This window comes from Rhineura floridana, chromosome 11 (assembly GCF_030035675.1).
Source record: "Rhineura floridana isolate rRhiFlo1 chromosome 11, rRhiFlo1.hap2, whole genome shotgun sequence".
Taxonomy (NCBI): Eukaryota; Metazoa; Chordata; class Lepidosauria; order Squamata; family Rhineuridae; genus Rhineura; species Rhineura floridana.
The window spans coordinates 5,150,529-5,161,630 of record NC_084490.1 but is presented as its reverse complement, the minus strand read 5'-3'; positions in this window follow the sequence as shown (position 1 = coordinate 5,161,630).

Below are 11,102 nucleotides of genomic sequence, written 5' to 3'. Positions count from 1 at the left end.
GACTGCTGTTCCCCTCACAGAACTACCATCCCCAGAGTTCCCTGGGAAGAGGGATTGATTGCCAAACTGCTAGGGGGTCTCCTAGAAGCTCTCAGCCCTCTTAGCAAAGTACACTTCCCAGGATTCCTTGGGAAGTGGAATAATAGTGGAATAAATGGGTGGTGAGAAATGTGCCCACGGTTAAACAACATTGGAGATGGAGGAGGGGGGGGGAAAAGCTGAACATGACGGTGAAGCCCCAAAGTCTGCTTTTAAAAAAAAAACACCGCAACAGCCTTCAGGTAGCGTACAGAAGGCACTGGGTAGTCTTAAACAGCTTCGCTCCTCTGCTAGGTGCTGCTAACCAGCTTTTCAGGTTGCACCAACAGCTGCTGCGACACAGAAACAACCAGCCAGGGCTGTTCCTCCCCTCCCCCCATATATATATGGACCAGTGTGGTGTAGTGGTTAAGGTGTTGGACTGCGTCCTGGGAGACCAGGGTTCCAATCCCCAGATAGCCATGATGCTCACTGGGTGACCTTGGGCCAGTCACTGCCTCTCAGCCTCATGAAAACCCCATTCATAGGGTTGCCATAAGTGGGGATCGACTTGAAGGCAGCACATTTACATTTTATACGTGTGTGTGTGTTTGTGTGTAGAAATTATAAGCTCTAGCAGATACTCAGATCCGTCCCTGTTATTAGACGAAAGCCGAAGTGAAGGGAAATGTGGCCATCCTTATGTAAGCGAAGCTAGATAAGAACAGAAGAAGCGCCTTGTTGCTGGATCATGCCAGTGGCCCCTCTCCGCCAGCATCCTCACAGTAGCCAACTAGATGCCCTAATCATGGGAAGCCCAAAAGCAGGACCTGAGCACAGCAGCACTGCACTCTCCCCTCCTGCGTTTGCCAGCCACTGCAGTTCAGGAGCATACTGTCTCTGACTGCGGAGGCAAAGCATAGCCATCAGGGCTAGTAGCCACTGATAGCCGTAAACACCATGCATTTTGTCCAATCCTCTTTTAAAGCCATCCAAGTTGGTGGCCATCACTGTCTCCTCTGGCAGCGAATGCCAAAGTTAAACTCTGTGCTGCGTGGAGAAGTCCTTTCTTTTTGTCTGTTCTGAATCTTCCAACATTCAGCTTCATTGAATGTCCACGAGTTTTAGGCTTATGAGAGAAGGATAAAAACTTTCCTCTATCCACTTTCTCCACACCATGCATAATTTTATACACTTCTGTCATGTCACCTCACTGTGGTGGTGCACGAAATAAAGCGGGGGTAAGGAACCTTTTACAGCCTGAGGGCTGTATTCCCTTGGGAACAACCTTCCAGGGGCCGTATGCCAGTGGTAGGTAAAGACACAAAGATGTTCATGGAAACATCAACAGATGTGATTCTCACCTCTGTACAGCAGGCCACATTTCACCTGCACAAAATCCAGAGGTTTCTAATCACACAGCCCCTCCCCAATATTTCGCCACCCTCCATCCGGGAAAACAAGAGGCATTATTACATTTCAATGACACATCCCGTTAGGCAAAAGCACGTGAGGGGTACATGGCACAGGGTCAGTGTGCATTGTGGTCTGGGGAGATTCGTGAGGGCCAGATAGAGAGTCCTGGAGGGCCACATTTGGCCCCCAGGCCTGAGGTCTCCAACCCTGCTGTAGAGAGTCAATAGAAGAAGCCATTATTGGGTCATATTCGATAATGGTTGGAGGGCATGTACTCCACACCTGAGTCCCTTCTCCAGATGGCAGAATAACATGTTGCTCTCCTGGATGGTTTAAGTTTAGTGTTTTTCGAAGAAGGCAGGGTTGTAAGTTTTACTCAGAGTAGACCCATTGAAATTTATAGACCCAAGATTGTCAAGTTGATGAATTTCAGTGGGTCTACTCTATGAATAACATTGGATACCACCCACACTGCTTTGTAGCTTTTCTTTTTTCACATCTTTCACAGTCTCCTCTGCCCATCCTCTCTCTCTCTCTCTCTCTCTCCATCTCTCCATCCAACCTCGACTGCTCTCTTCTCTCACATCAACCATTATCAGGGGACTTCCAGACCGTAGCTATTTTTGCATAGGATTCAGTCATGTACCTGGGCTGCGTAATGGAAGTTGATTTGGAGCTTGTGCGCAATTACCTCACATTAAAACAACAACAACAGACTTTCCAGATGGGGAAAAGTGACAGGAGAATGCACAGGGAAATGTGGGATACATTTCCTTGATGCAGTGTTGTCTAACCTCCATGCAAACAAGTCAGGATGAATCCTCAATAAACAGGAAGCAAGAGGGGCTTTTTAGACCCAGAGAGATTTTGTTTCATTATTGCAAGGGACAGATCAAACCACTTGCGGGGGAGCCATTTTTAGTCCCCTAGTACCATGGACTGCGAAAAAGACAAATAATTGGGTGTTAGAACAAATTAAACCAGAACTCTCACTGGAAGCTAAAATGATGAAACTGAGGTTATCATACTTTGGACACACAATGAGAAGACATGATTCACTAGAAAAGACAATAATGCTGGAAAAAACGGAAGGGAGTCGAAAAAGAGGAAGGCCAAACAAGAGATGGATTGATTCCATAAAGGAAGCCACAGACCTGACCTTGCAAGATCTGGTTTATAACAGATGCTATTGGAGGTCGCTGTTTCATAGGGTCACCATAATCGACTTGGAGGCACATAACAACAACAGATCAGTATTGCCTGCTGACCAGCAATGGCTCTCCAGGGTTTCAGAAAGGGAACATTGCCAGCTCTACCTGGAGATGCTATCAGTGATTGAACTTGGGCCCTTCTGCAAATGCTCTACCCCTGAGCTACAGCCCTCCCCCAGCAGCTCTTTCCAACATTTCACAAGGGAACGGGAGGACTCTGCATGTATCGACATATGAAAGAAGGATGGGCTGCTTGAGCCCTCCCGGGCTATTAGATGCTGGTGAAAGCTTTCCTCCGCCTTCTCCTTGATGTGTTTGCTCTTCTATGCTGGCCTGTCCTCCACAGACTTCAGCGCCAGGAGGAGGGTGTTTTGTTCTTCTAGACAAAGATATACTCTGAAAACCATAATTTGTCCTACAAGAGGTTATCAACAACAACCATTCACAATATGCCTCTGCAGCTGCAGGGCGTGCACAGGCAAGCTGTGCACTGTGTGGAGCCTTAGGATTCATGTGTGCGCACTGATGTTTGAGACAAGATGCTCCCGCCCCACTCTGAGGGTTTAACTTCTAGAGACCCCGAAGAGGGAGCCAAACCCTGGAGAATGATGGTGTTTAGCAAATCAGACTTACAGCTTTTTAAGAGGACACCCCACCGCCCCCGAAGACCAAAATATAAAATAAAAATTGGGGGTTGATTATTCCAGGGTCCAGGGTAAATAGGGACATCTGGAGGATACAGCTCTGGACTCTTTGGGGCTGGCTGGCTGGATGAAGGGTAGTATATATAGGTTTTGAAATATAATAAAATGAATGGATGTTAGAAGTAGATCGCTCCTCAGTCTGGAGGTTAGCTGTGATGGCTAATAGCCATTGATAGATGACCTCCATTCATTTGTGCATCCTTCTTGCAATGCCATCTAAGCTAGTGGGTCAATAGGGCAGCATGCAGAATTGGGCAAGTGTTTCATGGGTAGCTGCCTCGTTTTATTTTCACAACAGCCCTGTGGAGTAGTACTCCCCAATTTGCATCGGCTGTCTGAAGGAACCCAAAAGATCCACATGGCCCTGTGCAGTGGCGGGCAAATATTTAATGCATGATCTCCCTCCCCCAAATGTGTCATCACAACATAAGGACAGCCTGCGGGCTGGATCTGGCCAAAGGGGGCCCACCTAGTCCAGCACTCTGTTCTCACAGTGACCCACCAGATGCCCCAAAGGGAAGCCTACAAGCAGGACCTGAGCGCAACTCTCCCCTCCTGTGGTTGCTAGCAACTGGTACTCAGAAGCTTAGTGCTTCTGACAGTGGAGGAAGAGCGTAGCCATCATGGCGAGTAGCCACTGACAGTTTTATCCTCCATGAATGTGTCTAACCCTCTTTTAAAGCCATCCAAGTTGCTGGCCATCACTGCCTCTTGTGGGAGCGAATTCATGCGCTGTGTGAAGAAGTCTTTTCTTTTGTGTGTCCCAAATCTTTCAGCATTCAGATTCATTAGATGATCCCAAATTCCAGTGTTATGAGAGAGGGAGAAAAGAGTTTCTCTAGCCTCACCATGCATCATCTTAGACACCTCCATCATGCCCCCTCCTGCTCAACTTTTCTCTAAACTTAAAGAGCCCAAAACGTCTTTCCTGGTAGGGGAGTTGGTCTTGCTGCTTGATCACTTGGCTTGCCTTTCCTTAACTTTTCCCACCTCTGCAATATCCTGTTTGAAGTGTGGCGACCAGAATTCTACAGTTTACAGTACTGCAAATGTAGATTTGCATAATGGCATTATGATGTTAGCAGCTTTACCTACAGACCCTTTCCTAATTAAAAAGGCATGGCATTTGCCTTTTTCACGGCCACCTGACACTGGGTCAACATCTTCATCCAGCTATCCGCTCCGTCCCCCAGGTCTCGTTCCTGGTCTGTTACCGCCAGTTCAGATCCCATGAGCGTATATGTATATTTAATATGTTTTTGCCCGAATGTGCACCACTTCACACTTGCTTGCATTGATCTGGATTCCTGCAATGAGCAGGGGGTTGGTCTCGATGGCCTTATAGGCCCCTTCCAACTCAAGTATTCTATGATTCTATGACTCACATCTGCCATTTTACTGGCCATTCACCCCGTTTGAACAGACCTTTGGGAACTCCTTGCCATTCCTTTTTGTCTTCAGCATCCTGAACAATTTGGTATCATCAGCCAACTTGGCTACCTCACTGCTCACTCCTAACTCTAAATCATGTATGAACAAGGTCAAAAGAAAAGGCCCCGATACAAAGTCTTCCTGTATGTCACCACTGGGAGAACTTCTGTTCCTACTCTCTGCTTCCCTGTTCTTTAGCTAGTTGCTGGTCCATAAAAGAACCTCTCTCTTTTTAATCCCATGACTAATAAATTTATTCAGGTGTATTTGGTGAGGGACTTAATTGGTTTTTTTTATAAAGTCCCCATGAAACCTAGTAGTACTTTCTAAATTATTTTGGCTGTCAGGAGGAGACCCATAGATCCGCTCTGTGTGGAGGAATCCCTCCTGTTTTGCTTGATCTCTCCCCCCACACACAATTTATCAGCACAGCCAGCCAGCGAGGTCTGTTATTCAGAGTGAGATTAATATGGCGTCTTGTGAGCTGAGCGTAGGTGCACAAAGTCTTTGTAATAAAAGCTGCTCTATTAACTCAGCATAGCTTTTTTAAAAATGGAACATAAGCAAACCAGTGACAAGCCCATTACTGAAATAAATGCTTGAATCTACTCATTGAATGACTTTGTGTTCAACGAGGGAGAAATACTTGTATTATTATTAATATTCCATTTATATTATTATTATCATTATTAATTAAATTTATAACCAACCCTTCCTCCCAGAAGAAGCTCAGGGTGGCAAACAAAAGCACTTTGAAACATCCTACAAACAAAATGCTTTAAAACATATTAAAACAAAACATATTAAAAACATCTTAAAAAGCAATTCCAGCACAGAAGCAGACTGGGATAAATCCTCTACTTAAAAGGCTTGCTGTTTCACCTTTCCTTCAAGGAGCTCAAGCTTTTTTCTCCTCCTGTCTCCATTTTACCCTCACAACAACCATGTGAGGTAGATTAGGCTGCAAGACAGTGACAGGCCCAGCTTTATGGCTGAGTGGGGATTTCAGCCTTAGTGTCCCAGGTCCTAGTCTGAAGCTCTAATCACTACACCACACTGGATCTCTTCTTTCTGTCCAATTTCTCCACACTGTGCACCATTTCATACATCTTCAGTGGTACCGCTAGGAGACGATTTTCGGGCAGACGTCCAGGGTCCCACTCAGCAGAATAAGCAGGTGGGGCCCCAAATGCAGCCAGGCTAGCAAAGCACATTTTGATATTAGTAGGGATTGGGGGAGAAATGTGATTCAGTTTGCATTTAAAGGTGAACCTACCTAATTAGCACTTTGCAAAACAGTATGCAGACTGAATCGCAGCCTTCTTTCAAAATGGACACTTCTCAGAATTTTGTAGTTCTCCCGTCTAGAAACGTGCACGAAACTGGACATTCTGTATATTAGGAAAAAGTGCATACAAAAATGTGTGTATTAGGAGATCTCCAAACTAAAATATTGATGAGTTTTCATGAGGATTTAAAAAAAAACAAAAAACCTGATGTTGAAATGTGGAGACCTGAACTTAAGACTGAGAAGATGAGAAACTGAGAGGACTCAGAGATGAGCAATTCACCCATCCCTAGAGGTAAGTGAAGTAATATCCCCAACTAGAAAAAATAAAAATCACCTAGCTGCATCACTGTATATTCTCAATAATGCCTTCAATCCCCCACCCTTTTGTCCCTCCCACCCCAAAATGAAAAAGCCCCAAACGTCCTGGCAGGGAAAGCGATCCAAGCCCTGGATCATTTCTGGCTGGCCTTTCCACCCCTGCAACTTTTCCCTCACTTTAGAATAATCTTGCTTTGAGATGAGATCACCAGGACTGTGGCCACGCAGCATTTCAAGCCCAGGTGCACCACAGATTTGCACATAAGCCCATCAAAGTGGCCTGTCTGTTGTGGGCTTCCAGGGGTGTCCCACCACCACCAGGCATGGCTCTGGGTCAGTGTGTGTGTCGTCTCCCCCCCTCCTTACACTGCGGAGTCTAGGAAGGAGGAGGAGCCAGAGAGCCGTGGGATGGAGGGAACGTGACAGCAGCAGAAAAAGGCAGAGAGAGAGACGGAGAGAGACAAGCGCATGGGACAGGAGAGGAAAACAGAGCCACAAGGACTGAAAGGAGTGAAAAGCGTCGCTGGGGCGGAGAGGAAGACAGAGGAGAGAGGGCCTTCCTCAAGGTAAGGGCTCCCTCCTTCCTTTCTCAGCCAGCCCTGCAGTGGTACCCAGAGAGAAAGCCGTGCCCCGCACCCGCGCGGCTGGCGCTGTCCCTGGTGCTAGGCTGAGGCGCCAGGCATGCCCCTGCATTGCACTAGGCCGTGTGGGGCGACCCGTTTGGTGGAGTGGTACGGTGGCCAGGGCGCGCGTCGCTCTCCTCGCCTCCTGCACCAGCTCTCAGGACTCCCGGGATGAGAAGTGGGGGTGTGAGTGCAGCAGGAAACCCCGTCCCGTCCACCTGTGAATCCCTGTTGTGCATCTCTGTGCTGTTGCTGCGCGTCCCTTTTCATGCATGTTGACGTTGCACCCCTTGCATCTGGCCCTGTGTGTGTGCATGTGTGCCGTCTGCTCCAATTGTGGTGTCTTCTCTGCCCCCCCCCCCGCTTGGGACACAGCCTCACACTTTCCCACCGTGTGCAGCTCTCTTGTGCGTTGCGTGGCTGCCTCACACAACCATGCACCCTGTACTGTGTGCCTTCTTGGGGCTGGGGCTGTACCCCTAGGTTGGGCACATGGGCTTTGGGCAGGTGTGCCTTGCCCTCTGTGTTATGGCCTTCCCAGAGTTGTGCGTTCCTGAGGACTGTGCCCATTCCTGCCCCTATAACCACACCAGCGTGTTAGCTGACACGGTGATCTTGTTTGTGTCTGCCTTTAGGAGTTCCCTCTGTAATGGGCCAGTGTTCAGCCATGTGGCCAAACGGAGTGTGGTGTGATCTCAGCCCCAATCGCGTTTGGTTGCCCTTGTTCAGAGTCTCTCTGTGCCCTGGACCCCTCCTTGCCCACAAAACAACTCCACACAAACACACACACACAATTTTCTGTGTCCCTCCTCTCTTTTTTATGCTGCGCAGAACTGCATTTAATTCTTGTCGGTCTCCGGGAAAAGCTTCAGGTTTGTTGAAAGAAAGTACTAGTTGGTACAACACTTTATTTACTTAGGGAATTTGCAGTGGCCAGGAACTCAGATGGGGTTAAAAAAACATATTAAAGGATTAGACAGATTCATGGAGGGTTCATGGCAGGAATTAAGTGTGGACAGGAAATGGAGCCTCCATTTTCAGGAGTAGTATAGCTGGTTACAAAAATGCAGCTGAATGTTGCTACCTTTCTGAGTGGCTTGGCAGCACCCAGTATCTACCTGGTCCCAGGGCTGGATAAGTCCTTCAGCAAAACCATTCCTGTTTGTGCATTCCTTGGGTGTTGCATGTTGGTGATATAGTGTGTGGCAATGTTACGCAGCTTGGATGGGGATCTGTGTTGCCCCCGTGTTTCTGTTACTGTGTCTTCCATTTGTGTGTATGTATGTGCTGCCCTTTTTGATGTGGGCCCCTGAAATTCTGGGGTCCCCCTTGATCACATCTGTGACACACCCTTTTCCCATGGATATATGGGTTCCCCCACTTTCTACCATGGGTTCCCTCTAGTCCCCAGAGACATGCTGCTCCTATCCTATTAGCTGTGAGTGGTCCTGTCCCCCATGCCTTTGTCCAATTCTTGTTCTTTTGTCCACACAACAACCTTGCAGGGTGGATTATGCTGAGACAGTGTGCCTGTCCCAGAATAAGCCAGTGAGCAGGGATTTGAACCTGAGCTTCTCTGGTCCCAGTTCAACCCCTGATCTGCTTTACCACACTGCCATCCTGTTGTATGCACGTGTTGGTGTTATACATAACAGAGTGCATGTTTTTTTCCTGTGTGCTGTTGGTTCAAATGGATCCTCCGTACCATGTGTGTCTGCATTGCATTGTCTTTTGCATCCCCCCACATTTTGAGGTGTATGACTTGACAGTAGTTAATAGACCATCTCCCGGCTTATCCTCCGCTTGAGTTACACTCAAGCAGCTAGTCCATGGTGTGCTGCTCTGCTTAGGGCGTGCCTGTATGCTGGGCTTTGGTTTCCCTGCACCAGCCCGTCTGTGTGCAATGCCAGCGCCTTATTCATTGTTTCCTCCAGGCCACAATAGCATTGTGGAGATGAAGGCATCCTTCATATATTGTGTCCTTTGGGGTAGGGCCAGAACTCAGTGGCAGAGCATCTACTTTCCATGCAGAAGGTCCCAGCTCCAATCCCCGGTACCTCTACGTAGGGCTGGGAGAGATCTCCCCTCTCTCTGAAACTCTGTAGAGCTGCTTCCAGTCAGTGTGGACAGTATTGAGCTAGATGGACCAGTGGCTCAGTAAAAGGCCACTTTCTATTGTATGATCTTGATCTGCCTCCTTTCTCGCTCCTTGTGGGTCTGGATTCCCCAGGCTGTGAGTCCGCGTCTGCCTATTCCTTCTTTCCTGCAAATGGGAGTTTCTTGATCCCCAGAGAGAAAGCATACAAAGTAAGTCAAATAATGTTTGGTGGCATTCACGTTAAGTTTCATGTAAATGAGTGCGTGCATGCAAACTTTGGGACTCCATAGAGCTCCGTGGCAAGAAGATTCTGGTTACTGGAGAAATGATTCTTCATACAATGCCCAATCAATTGGCAGGACTGATTGCCGCAAGATGTCATGGTAGCTGCTGTTGTACCTGGCTTTGAAAGTGGGTTAGAGCTGTATCTGGGGGTAGAACTGGATCTATAGAAAGTAGGTAGGATAGCTAACAGAAGCTTTTGTGCTCAGGGGCAACCGCTGGGGACAATGAACAGAGGGCAGCTCTCTCTGTTGTGCCATGCTCATGAACTTCCCAGCAATATTTGGCTGTCTGCTGTTAGGCCGATGCAGCGAAGCATTTACATTCTCGTGAATTCTGCCCAACAAAGTGTTCTGTGAACCTCCAAAGCTGGCATACCCCAAACTGGTCCAACTGAAGCTAGAACTGACTTGCTTTTTGTCTTCTGTGTTGCATGCCAATTCTTGGTCTTATGACTATCTAGGCACAATGCCTTTTGGATGCCCCTTGGCCTCCTTGCCCCTTTGCAACAGCGTCTTTGTGTCACCCAGCCCTCCTCCCTGTATGGGTGATTGTTGCCCCTTTTCCTGTTAGGCTTTCAAAAATTTCCCAGCTGGTGCTGAGATAGGCAGAGTCCTCAAAGCAGAAAGTGGCCTCAGTTGCCACGGCAGCTGAGCATGCACACCTTTCATGCTGTCGGGGCAGAATTTCCCGCACGGTTTCTATCGAAGAGCAGTGGATTCTGGGCCAGTTCAGAAATTGCTACATTACTGAAAATGCACAAAAACAAGCCGTTTAATTCCAGGCACGTTGGTCCTCAGAAGCTGCCGTCCTTTCATGCAAGAGCAGATCTGCTACAGAGCTTCACTCCCCAGGAAATGGATGGAAAAGGATGACATGGTCTCAGAGGGAGCGGCTGTTGTGTCTCTGGATGAGACTCTGACTTTCATCTGTCCAATTATAAATCCATTAGAAAAGCCCTGCTGGATCAGGCTGAAGGCTTGTCTAGTCCAGCATCCTGTTCTCACAGTGGCCACAGATGCCCATGAAGGGAAGCCCAAAAGCAGGACCTGAGTGCAACTGCGCTCTCCCCACTTGGGATTTCCAGCAACTGCTGTTCAGAGACTACTGCCTCCACCAGTGGAGGCAGAACATAGCCCTTGTGGCTTGTAGCCACTGATAGCCTTATCCTCTGGTCAATCCTCTTTTAAAGATATCTGAGTTGCTAGGCATCACTGCCTCCTGGGGGAGCAAATTCCACGGTTTATGTGCTGTGTAAAAGATCCCCTCCATTTGTTTGTCCCACAACGATTCTGTTTCGCTGGATGGGACGTTGGCACTTCTTGGGTTCTAGTATGAGGAGAGAGGGAGGAAAACATCTCCGAACCCACTTTCTCCGCACTATGCATAACTGTACACACCTCTCTCATATCCCCCGCTGACTCGCCTTTATGAAAAAGCCCCAAATGTTGTCACCTTTCCCCAGAGGGGAATCAGCATTGCCTTAAGGGGGTGGGAGCAGCAAACAGTCCTGGGCATATGATTAGATCACTCAGAGGCACAGCAGAATCACCAGCCCAGAACTGTGACTCATACAGAGCATAACGGACATGCTCCTCTGTGGGAAAGTTCTTACCCTTACATACTTTAAAGAGTGAAGTGCGCCCCTATACAGGACAAGGCTCTACTTTCTTGTGGTATCTGATTTATTATTATTATTATTATTATTAT